Here is a 12672-nt window from a genome sequence, read left to right on the forward strand (position 1 = left end):
GTAGTAATAAAACTCTCATCTGCAATTGCTTGACTGCAAAGACAAATAGGATTTGTGTTTCACTTGCCTGTTAGATGACACATGTAAGCATAAATTGGAACTGAAAGAGTCTTTACACTTTTCTATTGACATGAGCTTATTAGGTCAACCAGACCAAAGGATGAAAAATTTAAGATACGTGAAAAATACTAAAACTCCCATAGGAAAATTTGAACCTTCCGGGTAGGGCTGGGGGTGGAGTGTGGGGGCATCCTAACTCTTCCAAAGCTGATATTTTGCATCGGAAATTTCTGACGTGTCAATGTGAACACAGAATATTAAAGCTCCACTAAGAAAATTACCTTTTTAAACTGCCAGGTAATAAAATAATTATACTCTCTCTATATTCCATTCAAACAAAATATTCATTGCTCACTTGACCCACTTATATGAGGAATTGTTTTTCTTTTGTGACCAGAATAAGGAGGGTCCAATCAACATGTTATTGTGGAGACAGCCTTTTTTTTTTTTTTTTTTTTTTCTGGCTCCTACCTAATTTATTTATAATAAAGACAAGCTAGGCTACCTCGTAGGATTCTGGTGTGGATTAGCTAATTAATAAATATCAAGTGCTCAAAAATATGGATCTCTGTATAAATCCTGCCTTAATTTGTTTTCTAGTTTTAGATGTGCATGTCAAATCAACTGTCTGAATATTTGAATGTAATATTCATGTTTGTAAATTTGGCTTTACATTTAAGATATAAAAATTTTGAGGCAAAATGAAATCCTAGCATGGGTTGAGAGCATCTAGCCCAAGACTGGCAGATATAGCACTTAGGGAAACAAAAAGCACCTGGAAAGCAAACCAAACCAAAATGTTTTTAGAAGGCATTTTTGGCTGGGCATGGTGGCTCACGCCTGTAATCCCAGTACTTTGGGAGTGCTGAGGTGGGCAGATCTCTTGAGGTCAGGAGTTCCAGACAAGCATGATCAACATGGTGAAACCCCATTTCTACTAAAAATACAAAAATTAGCTGGGTGTAGTGGTGCATGCCTGTAATCCCAGCTGCTCCAGAGGCAGAGGCAGGAGAATCGCTTGAACCCAGGACACGGAGGTTGCAGTGAACTGAGATTACACCATTGTATTCCAGCCTGGGTGACAGAGCAAGACTCTGTCTCAAAACAAACAAACAAACAAACAAAGCATTTTAAAAGAAGGAAAGGAGGGAGTCTCAGCATTGGTTTGAGGAGTATATTAAGTAATTCTGTGTTATAATAATTAAAATGCCAAGGTTCATCAATGAGTTATATAAAAAGTAGAGTGGATTTGAAGTAAAGACTATGATAATGTAATCCTTACTTCACTCCCATGTTGAGTGAAAGGTAAAGGGAAATCATAGCTAGTCCACATATTTCTAAATACCTGCAAGAGAAACTATGCAGATGAACTTGATTTGTGTCTTCATAGAAAAATGTTGAGCACTATTCTTTTAAATGATATAGCCTCAAGAGAAAAGAATAGAATTAATATATAACAGTTTCTTAGTAACGCCATCTGAAGGCTCTATGGTAACTAGTTAAAAGATTATTTTACTGCTGGCTGAACTGCGCTGCCATTTTCCCCATATGATTAATTACTCCTTTGTCACTATTCTGAGTAGCAGTTTTATTTGCTAATTTCAAATGCCTCCACTTAATTAGCAATTCGTTCTGACCTTTAAAAACTACATTCTATAATCTTCAAATTATATGAGCGAAGGAAAAAAAATCCAATTTTACCTGCCTCCCACCACCAGCCACCCATAGCGGGTTACATTGTTTCTGAGATACTGTGAAACTATTGTACTGTGTGAAACTTGAGTTAACTGTGGTTGTTTGAAATCCAGGCTAAAATTCCCTCATCCTTCAGGGGGTCACTAGGTTCAGTGAGAGGTAGGGATGCTCCAGCTTCAAAGAGTTGAGGTAATGTATGATGTAGCACATTTGACTGGTACATTTTATTTTTTTAATTAAAGAAAAATGGGAAAAGGCTACACACAATAATGGATTCCCTCTTGTATCCTTACTCACAACTCTTTTTTGAGAATTATCAGCACATTTTCCACTTGAATTGTTGCTCAATTAAGTGTCTGACACTAAGACCATCCAAAATTAGCAGTATGAGGTTTCTCTGGGGTTACAAAGTCAGTGGCCAAGGGGTCTACTTTGAGATCAATGATTTAAAATTCTTGTATTTCTTGAAATCATCTTTGCTGTTGGATGGAATGTTAATCAGTGTGCATAACATTAGTGCTAATGATTTTACTGTTGATGGTTCAAAGAGTTACCACGTTGAGTCAACCTCATTTCCTATTAATCCACTACTCTGACTGTAAGTAGTCTCTAAGAAGCTCATAATCAGGGGATATGATTAGTCTCCATGATATTAGTTCTAAGGAACTCATTAATACTAGATATGTGTGAGTAGAGAAACTGGAATATTTCCCTATTTTTCAAAATTACAATATTTTTGGCTGATTTTGAGAATAATGGAATCATGGGCAGTCACTATGCAAGGAAGGTGTTCTATAGCAGCCCTTATTCTAGGTGGAAGTCTCAGAGCCTCAGAGTCAGCACACCCTGCAGCTAACCACAACCCCTACCCTCAGCTGTCCCCGTTTGGAGGGCATCCACTGTTGGCTTTAACCACAGCCCCTACCCTCAGCTGTCCCCATTTGGAGGGCATCCACTGTTGGCTTTAGGGCCATCCATACATGGTTTAAGTTTTTCATCCTTCTTGTGAATCAATTCTTCTTGTCACTTCTTAGATCCACTTGGTGGCTTTCATATTGACTGGCTCTGAGGACCCCATTTTCAGAAGGTTGGGGTGTCTAGTCCTTTTGCCTTTTTCCCACCACTCTTCGGTTTAACCAGAGCACATTGCTGTTAAAAAGATGACTGGTAACAAGACAATACAATCGGTATATAGAAGATATTTGCCATTTTGGAGATGTATTTTTTTTGAAAGCCAACATATTTCCACTTTCCACTAGTTATATGTCTACAAGCTTCTTTCCTCATCATCCCCTTCTTTACCACTTAATTGAAGGCCAATTACAAGCCCATCTCCTACCTCTTTATATAAGCTACCATGTTTTGGTGTCCTTTTGGTGTAGAAAGTTTAATTGTGATGAAACCTAATCAAGTACCCTTTAAAAGCCACCTATGGGGGTGTGTAATAAAGTGATGTTCCCCCTGGGAGTTTGTATCAACCATTTATTTCTTTGATAGTGTTGAATTATAAATGAACTAAGTGCTTGAACCTTTTTTTTTTCTAGTCACTCATGGGTTCAAAAACTGCCTATCTTCCTCATGCATGGCGAACATTTCTCTGTGTGGAATTGACTCACTCTTTCTCCATTTATACTTAGTAACACATCTTCGTTACTTCAGGGTCTCTTCTCTGTAGATGTGGAGTGCAAGAAGGAATACAGCCTCCGTTGTAGGACTTGACTGATACTCTTTGACTTATTGCTACGATTTGAGGCAAATATACCCTTTTTCTTTTGAAATTATCTTCTTTAAACAACTTTTTCTGAGAATTGAGATGGGTACCCCTAAAACGAAAAAGCCAATACTAAAACCCATTTCTGTGCTAAACTCTAGTTATCCAGTTTATAACAAGTAGTAAAAGGATGATTATGTTTATCAAATATTTACATATTAAGTAATTAGTTATTGAATATAAAGTTTCAAAGAATGTTCTTATAGAGGAAATGGTACAGGAGTTCGAAAACCTATATTTAGAATATGATTCTGCCATTCATTGGCCTTGAGATCTCAGGCAAGCTTCAATTACCCAATAGCTAAAGTGGGGATAATAGAATTTCTTCTTGAGTTGTCAAGAGGAAACAAACTACTATATGCATTTCTTCTTCTCTTTTCCATCATCAAACTAGCCAATAACTGTGCAATCTAATACAGAACCATTCAATGGAGAGCTGGAAGAGACCTTTGAGGCCATCTTATCCATCTCCCTTATTTTGAATGTTCTAGTTGTTAAAAATATGCCATGAAATAGAACCTTATGAAGGAGAGGATCAGTGCTAGTATAACTCCTGTAGTAAATAGCTCCCCAGAAAGGCAAAGCTCAAAGTGTTCCAGAAGTTGTCAGTGTGAGTTCCCAAAAGGCACCTGTTTTCTCCTCCCCCTCATCTTCACTCACGTATCTCTGCCAGCATCCCCTCCTGCCCCTCAAGCCTCATGCCTCTCTGCCAGCACCCAGTCAGTCTTTTAATCAGTATGAGGACCTCACCCTTGCATGTGGCTGAAGAATATTCAAGTGAGGAGATGGGCCAGTTACAAGCCCTTCTCCTACCTCTTTATGTAAGCTACTGTCTCTTGGTGTCTGGGAGCAGCTAGTGAGGAGAGCCTGAGATCAGTTTTACTCTAGCACAGAAGGAAAAGACATGCTGCTCCGCAACATTTTCCTGCAGGAAGAGCAGAGTTCAACATATGTTCTTATATAGTATTTTTATGCGGCGTACATGCATATATGCATATAACTATAAATCAACTACAGCACGACCTATTTATTTCGACATTCTTTCCTGTTCTTTAGTGAGGTGCAGGATGAATAACACAGCTGTGGATGTCTCCCCTTTGTTCCTTTGTCTCATGATAGGAGCCATTTAACTAAACATGAAGCTGGATTTATGACTGCCAGTCTGTTTGAATGGTAATAAATGTCAGACAGACATTGCTGAGTCATAAACTCAGTGAGTTTGAGCCTAACTCACTGCATAAATCAGCTTTTTACAGGTTAGCCCCCTGTTCCAGAAAACTGACTCACTATAAATGGACATGAAGCTCCAATGACCCAGTCTTCCAAAATGACTGCCCTTTGACACCCTAACTTTTCTTTACTGTTGACTGATTAGAATGCTCTGTCTTTCTTCAGAAATTTGCCCTATGATTCAAGTAATTCTTCACGACATGAATACCAGAGAAGCAGGCATGTGTTTGGTGTGTAGACAGAATCCTCATGATGGGGGTGGACAGTGAATTCCTATGGGTTGAAGCCTGCTTATTTCTGCTTAGTTCTGTGGGAAGCATGATAGGTTTGGTAAGTCCCTGAGCCAATGAGAGCCAGTGAGAGAGGTCTGGGAATATACTGTTGCCCTTCTACCTGGAACCTGGGATTCCTGTGCTTTTCAGACTGCTACGTATTTATGTATCTAGCTTTGGTCGGCTTGTACAGTCTTCAACATGGGCTCCAAGTGATGACTGCTCTGTATAGCACTCTACTCCTAGGTACCTTTCCTGGAGCCTGATTCCTAAATGGAAGTTGTATTTATTTCGCCAACCCCCTCAATCTTGATGAGGTGTGCTACCAACTTTTCCCCTGCAGAGGTGAGTTCTGTTCTGGTTAGCTCCTTTATGCCAACGATTCCTAAGCTTCCAACCTTTTTCATGCTAGGAGCCTTCTCATCAACTGTGGACAGGATATTGACAGTCCAGCAAGTAGAGAAAAACAATGGAGGCATGAGTTTATATGGTCTGCACACTTAAAAAAAAAAACAAAAACAAAAACAAAAACAGCTTCACTGGTTCAGGTATCTGAAGGGATTAAATAAAGTATTCACATAATTAAAAATGAATGTAATTTGAAACTCTGCCTATGAACTGGGAGCATCAAAATGCAGTCAGAAAAAGGGAACTGAAATTTAGGAGATGGTGGCTTTAGCCATGTTCTGCCAGTAGAGAAACTTGGAACTTTGTAAAGCAAGTTACTTTCATTTCTCCAGCCCCAACTTTTTAAGGTAAAACAAGTGGGAGATGGATCTAATGGTCCCAGTTACTGCCTAGCATATTTGAAATCAATGGAATATTAAAGAAAGTAACTGTGCATTTTTACTGCCATGCAGTATAACAAAGTAGTATTCCCTGCTTTAAAATAATTTCAGTATTTAAGAATGTGAAATAAAACAACTCAGAAAAGTGAATTTGAACAGATCACATGAGGATAGCACTGATGCTGCCTGCATCAGTAAATGAAATTTTCAATGACTTTGTCTGGAATATTATACTAGCATCAACTCCCAAATGTGCACAGAGAGTTTCTGGAATTTTATCCCGTGCCCTTAGCTTTTACTCTGATGCCATCTCCACGGGCCTCTCATATAATATGGTTTCTGACCCATTTACTTTTCATTATTGTGGATGTGCAATTGTCCAGTATGTCCCTGGTTTCAATTTACAGTGACAGAGTTGCCTTATTTCTATAACCAAATATGTAAAGCAATTTAAATAATTAAAACAGTTTAAAAAAAGAACATTGACTTCCAGATCAAATCCATGTGTAGGTTACAGGGAGCAGAAGGAAAGTTCTCATCCCAGCCACAGTGACAGACTATTCCGCAGCCTAGGTGCTGGTAGAACCATGCATGGGTAGCTATGGTGTTCTGTTGCACAGCAGGGTGAACACAGTTAACAATAATTTATTGTACATTTCAAAATATCTAGAAAAGAGGATTCTGAATGTTCTTACCAAGAAGAAATTATAAATGTATGAGATGATGGATGTGTTAATTATTCTGATTTGATGATTACACAATGTATACGTGTATTGAAATATCACACTGTACCCCATAAATATATATAGTTATGAAGTGTCAGTAAAACGCTCAACAAATTAGACATAGAAGGAATGTATCTCAACACAATTGAGGTCATATACGACAAACCCACAGCTAATATCATACTGAATGGAAAAATTTTGAAATCTTTTTCTCTAAAATCTGAAACAAGACAAGGATGCCAATTCTCACCACCCTTATTCAAGATAGTACTAGAAGTCCTTGCCAGAGCAATTTGGTAAGAAAAATAAAGGACATTCAAATTGGAAAGAAACAAGTTAAATTGTCCCCATTGGCAGATAACATAATATTATATATAGAAAACACTGAAGAGTCCACTAAAAAAATTCAAAACTGATACACAAATTCAGTAAAGTTTCAGGATACAAAATCAACATAGAAAAAGCAGTAGCATTTTATACCTTAATAGTGAACTGTCTAAAGGAGAAATCAAGAAAACAATCCTAGTTGCAATAGTTACAGAAAAAAATACATAGATGTAAGTTTAACTAAGGAGATAAAAGATTTCTACACTAAAAGTATAAAACATTGACAAAAGAAATTGAAAAGACACAACTTAATGGAACGATAGCCCACATTCATGGATTAAAAGTATTAATATTGTTAAAATGTGCATACTACCCAAAGCAATCTACAGATTCAATGCAATCCCTATCAAAATGCCAATGACATTTTTCGCAGTAATATGAAGTCACTATCTGACTTCAAAATATACTACAAAGCTATAGTAATCAAAACAGCATAGAATTGGCATAAAAATAGACACATGGGTCAATGCAACAGAATAGAGAACCCAGAAATAAATCCACACACTTACAGTCAACTGATTTTTGACAAAGATGCCAAAAACACACAACAGAGAAAGAATACTGTCTTTAATAAATAGTACTAGAAAAATTTGATATTCTTATGCAGGATAATGAAACTAGACCCCCTTTTCTCACAATATACAAACATCAACTCAAAATTAATTAAAGAGTTAAATGTAGGACCTGGAATGATAAAACGATTAGAAGAAAACACAGGGGAAACACATCGTGATACTGGTATAGGCAAAGATTTTTTGCATAAGACCCCAAAAGCACAGTCATTAAGGTGAACATAGACAAATGGGTTTACATCAAACTAAAAATCTTTTGCACAGCAAATAATCAACTGCTGTAGATGAAAATACAACCCACAGAATAGGAGAAAATATTTGCAAACTATGCATCTAACAAGAAGTTAATATTCAGAATATATAAAGAACTCAAACAACTCAATAGCAGAAAAACAATATAATTTAAAAATGGGCACAGGCCGGGCATGGTGGCTCATGCCTGTAATCCCAGCAGTTTGAGAGGCTGGTGGATTACAAGGTCAGGAGATCGAGACCATTCTGGCTAACACGGTGAAACCCTGTCTCTACTAAAAAATAGAACAAATTAGCAAGGTATGGTGGTGGGCGCCTGTGGTCCCAGCTACTGGGGAGGCTGAAGTAGCAGAATGGCATGAACCCAGGAGGTAGCACTTACAGTGAGCCGAGATCGTGCCACTGAACTCCAGCCTGGGCAACAGAGTGAGACTCCATCTCAAAAAAAAAAAAAAAAAAAAGGCATAATACCTGGATAGATAGCTCTTAAAATAAGACTTACAGATGGCTAACAAGTGGATTTGGAGAAAGGGAAACTCTTATATCCCGTTGGTAGGAATGTAAATTAGTACAGCCATTATGGAAAACAGTATGTAGGATCCTCAAAAAATTAAAAATAGAATTACCATATGACCCAGCCATCCCATTCCTGACTATATTCCCAAAGGATTTGAAATTATATGTCAAAGAGATGACTGTACCCCCGTTTATTGCAGCACTATGCACAGTAGCCAAGAGAAGGAATCAACCTAAATGTCTATCAATGAATGAATGGATGAAAAAAAATGTGATATACAGGCATACCTCATTTTATTGCACTTCACTTTATTGTACTTTGCAGATACTGTGATTTTTATAAATTAAAGGTTTGTGTCAACCCTGTGCAGAGCAAGTCTATCAGTACCATTTTTTTCCAACAGCATTTGCTCACTTTGTGTCTTTGTGTCAGCGTTTTTTAGTAATAAAGTATTTTTTAAGTAAGAGATGTACATTTGTTTAGACATAATGTTATGACACACTTAATAGACCACAGTATAGTATAAACATAACTTTTATATTCACTCAGAAACCAAAAAAAAAAAAAAAGTGTCACTTGCTTTATTGTGATGGACTGGAATGAACTGGCAGTATATGAGGTATGTCCATATGTACATAATGGAATACTATTCGGTCATGAAAAAGAATGAAATTCTGTCATTTGCAACAACATGGATGAACCAGAGGACATTTTATTATGTGCAATAAACTAGGCACAGAAATACAAATACCCCATAGGATCTCATTTACAAGTGGAATCTAAATAATTTAACCTCATAGAAATAGAGAGTAGAATGATGGTTACCAGAGGATGGAGATGGTCGGAGGAAGGGGGAATAGAAAGAGAGATTAGTCAATGGGTGCACAGTCACAGCTAGACAGGAGGAATAATTCCTGGTGTTCTTTCTACATTAAGGTGACTATGGTTAACAATTTTATATTGCATGTTTCAAAATAGCTAGAAGAGGGGACTTTAAATACTCTCACCACAAAGAAATGATAAATGTTTGAGGTGATGGATATGCTAATTACCCTGATTTGATTTTTACACAATGTACACGTGTATCAAAACACCACACTGTATCCCATAAATATGTGCAACTATTATGTATCAATTGAAAGCAAAATAAAAAAACAAAATTAAAAAACCCACAGATGTGTAGCCACTAATCTTTAATAGGAGTCAGTCATCACCACTGGCCTCTGTGAGTACAGCCCAAACAGAAAGTTCTGCTTCTAACTCCTGGCCCCTGAGCCAGAGAGAAACAGTACATGCCAGAGAGCTCTTTGAAAAATGAGGCAGGATCCCTTAGCCTCGTTGGAGACATGCTAACAAACGTCTGTATGAGAAACAGAAGAGGCTGGGGCTGTCTCTTTTCACATCAGAAGCTGCAGTTGGGAGCAGGGCAAGGGGAATGGAGCCTTCTCCATCCCTGAGCACAGTGCTGGAGTGGCTTCCAGGCTCCCGCCCCTTCGGATCAATTCCATTTAAATCTACCCACTATTGAAAAATGTGAAATCATTGTCTGCTTTTGTGGAGAACACCCACTTGGTGCTGGATGGGACAAAGGGAACAATGGGGATAGGGCTTTGGAACACAGCACAGTGCAGAGAATTGCTCCGGTAATAACACCAACCCCGCAACGGATGAATGCTCACTGCAGGGAAAAATTCTGGTATAATAATGGTTGTTAGGATGGAGAATGTAAATAACAGGGAGTTTAAATTGAATATTTGAAAACACTGAGATCCTGTGAGTGTGCATTGAATTTTTGTGTTAAAAGAGAGCTTTATTTAAACAGAAGGCCCGCAAAGGCCTCAAAAACATCCCTCATTTCACTTAGTAGGGGAAATATTTTCTGTTTCTCACAGTTGGAAATGACAGATACTGTCTCCTATGTGGAGTGAAAAAAGTCCCTTGGAAGGAGATGTTTTAGGTGATTACTTAAGCCAATTTGCTCCTAAAATGACAAGATTGGCAAACTGCCCATTGTCACATTGCCATATCAAATGATGATAATGTTCCCGAGGGATATTAAGGCACTATGTGAGTTGTACTTCCTGGGTAGGGGAGAGGACTGGCTCCTTCCTGGCAGGGAGGAGAGGGCTGGCTTCTGCAAAACTGTTGTAGCTCAGCAAAGATTCTAGATTGCGGTAGGAGAGGGTAGGAAAAGAAGGAGGATGGAAAAGTAGAATTCAGGGAAAATCAGGGCTTCAGGAAAAAGGAAAAGTGTGAGTTTTCAGACATTTCTTTAGACATTCTACTTGATACTCATATAAAGAAGATAAGTTGAAAACTGACCTTTCTTGTGTCACCTAGACTGGGGACAGGTCAGCAGTTTGCATGATGCCCGGAGGTGACCTTCAAGGTATCCCCCTGACCTCCCGCCATTGTTTATAAAAAGCTCAGGCACCAGAGTTCTAGTTTCATTTCTGCCACGAACTCTGAGACTCTGGGAAAGACCTTTTCTGAGCCTCACCTTTCTAGTCTATAAAATGTAGGATTTGGCCGGGCATGGTGGCTCATGCCTGTAATTCCAGCACTTTGGGAGACCGGGGCAGGTGGATTATGAGGTCAGGAGTTCGAGACCAGCCAGGCCAACATGGTGAAACCACATCTCTGCTAAAAATACAATAATTAGCTGGGTGTGGTGGCATGTGCCTGTAGTCCCAGCTGCTCTGGAGGCTGAGGCACGAGAATTGTTTGAACCTGGGAGGCAGAGGTTGCAGTGAGTGGAGATCGCGCTACTGCACTCCAGCCTGGACAACAGAGTGAGACTCCATCTCAAAAAAAAAAAAAAAAAGTAGGATTGGTGTGAGATGATCCATAAGGTATTTGTTTTGGTCAGTCATTCCAGCTCATCCTCCTACCTGTTCTCTAGATATATCAGAAAAACCATCAAATCAAGCCCTGACTTCTCTGCAAAACAAACTGAGAGGGTTGGCTAACTCACTCTGTTTGATGTTAACTTTCTGCCTCAAGTGTACAAACTTTCTCTGAACAAGACCTTCTAGGTGATGCTGGGGGAATCTTCTGGTTACTGATCATTGCCAATCTTCAGTGGAAATCTATTGCCATGAGGCACTGCCTTGGAATAATGAGACTTGTCACATCTTCTTCCCAAGTGAAATACCCAGAGACCTAAACATCATACATCAGCAGAAACAAACACACAGCTGAGTCTGGATGGAAACTAAGGTGTCTGACCAAATGGCAAGGACTCGCGACAGCAAGAATTGCTTGAAGGACCATTGAGTGATTTCCAAAACAAGCTTGCAAACTCTGGTGGGATTTAGGAGCGTTCCCATCCAGTGGAGCACAATCTGAATGTGGATAAGGGAAAAGGACCACATGGCCAGGCAAACATTGCCAGGAAGAGACTGAAAAGAGACAGACTAGAATGTAGCCATCTGAGTACAACACACATCAAGAGCTGGTCAGCACAGGAGGTGAGCTGCCGGGGATTTGTCATGGCTTTCAGCTGGTGCTTTAGGGACTGCATCAAAAAGAGGACCCAGGTTGGATGAATCTGGAGGAGGCAGCAGGTGGCTACAACCTGCCAGCCCTGGACTGAGCAGGTGCTGAGCAAGAGTGAAAGCCAGGAGAGAGCACACATGCAGCGACAAGGCAGAGACTTAGAAGCCAGAAAAAAGAACAGAAGCCAGAAAAAAGCACCTCACTCGAGGTGCCAAGAGGCAGAGCCAAGTAGACAAACCTAAAACAGGGGCACCAAGAGCGGAATCAGCTCCCCAAACATCCACAAAGTCTGCCTGATTGTTGGATGCTACTCTAACTTTATTTCAGTTTTCTCCACCGGTAGCTGTTGGTGATAGGACAAACATCCGATTTCTGTTCCAATCCATCATGGCCAGAATAGTCAGGTTAGCCATGGCATTCAGTCATTGAGATGCAGGGATTATATGGGTAATACAGGATCTGGCTCAGTGGGCCTGAAGCTGCTGCTGAATAAGGCCCTCGCAAGATATTGGCTTAGAGAATTTGGGGAACAGAGACTGCAGCCAAGAGAGGCAGGTGGATATAGGCTGCCTGTAAGTGTTGTGAAAAAAACAACTCCCCAAACTCATTAAGCCAAAGGGAAAAGTTGAACTGGGAACTGAGTGGCCAAACCTGCCTCCCCCTTTTGGTTCCTAAATAAGATGGCTACAAGACGAAAAGCTACACGCCTCCGCCATATTTTGTCTACAAGGAAATTCCAGTGAGCAGCAAGATATTTGCCTTAAGATGTTTCTGTTAAAATTTCCCATGGTAATAGAAATTGATAGCTTACCTTTACAGGTGCAGTCACCCCAACCCACCAGACATAAATGCATATCTGATTGTTCCCCTGCCCCATTTTGTTCATGGTATCTTACGTTAAAAAA

Source organism: Mandrillus leucophaeus, unplaced genomic scaffold, assembly GCF_000951045.1.
Source record: "Mandrillus leucophaeus isolate KB7577 unplaced genomic scaffold, Mleu.le_1.0 Scaffold824, whole genome shotgun sequence".
Taxonomy (NCBI): Eukaryota; Metazoa; Chordata; class Mammalia; order Primates; family Cercopithecidae; genus Mandrillus; species Mandrillus leucophaeus.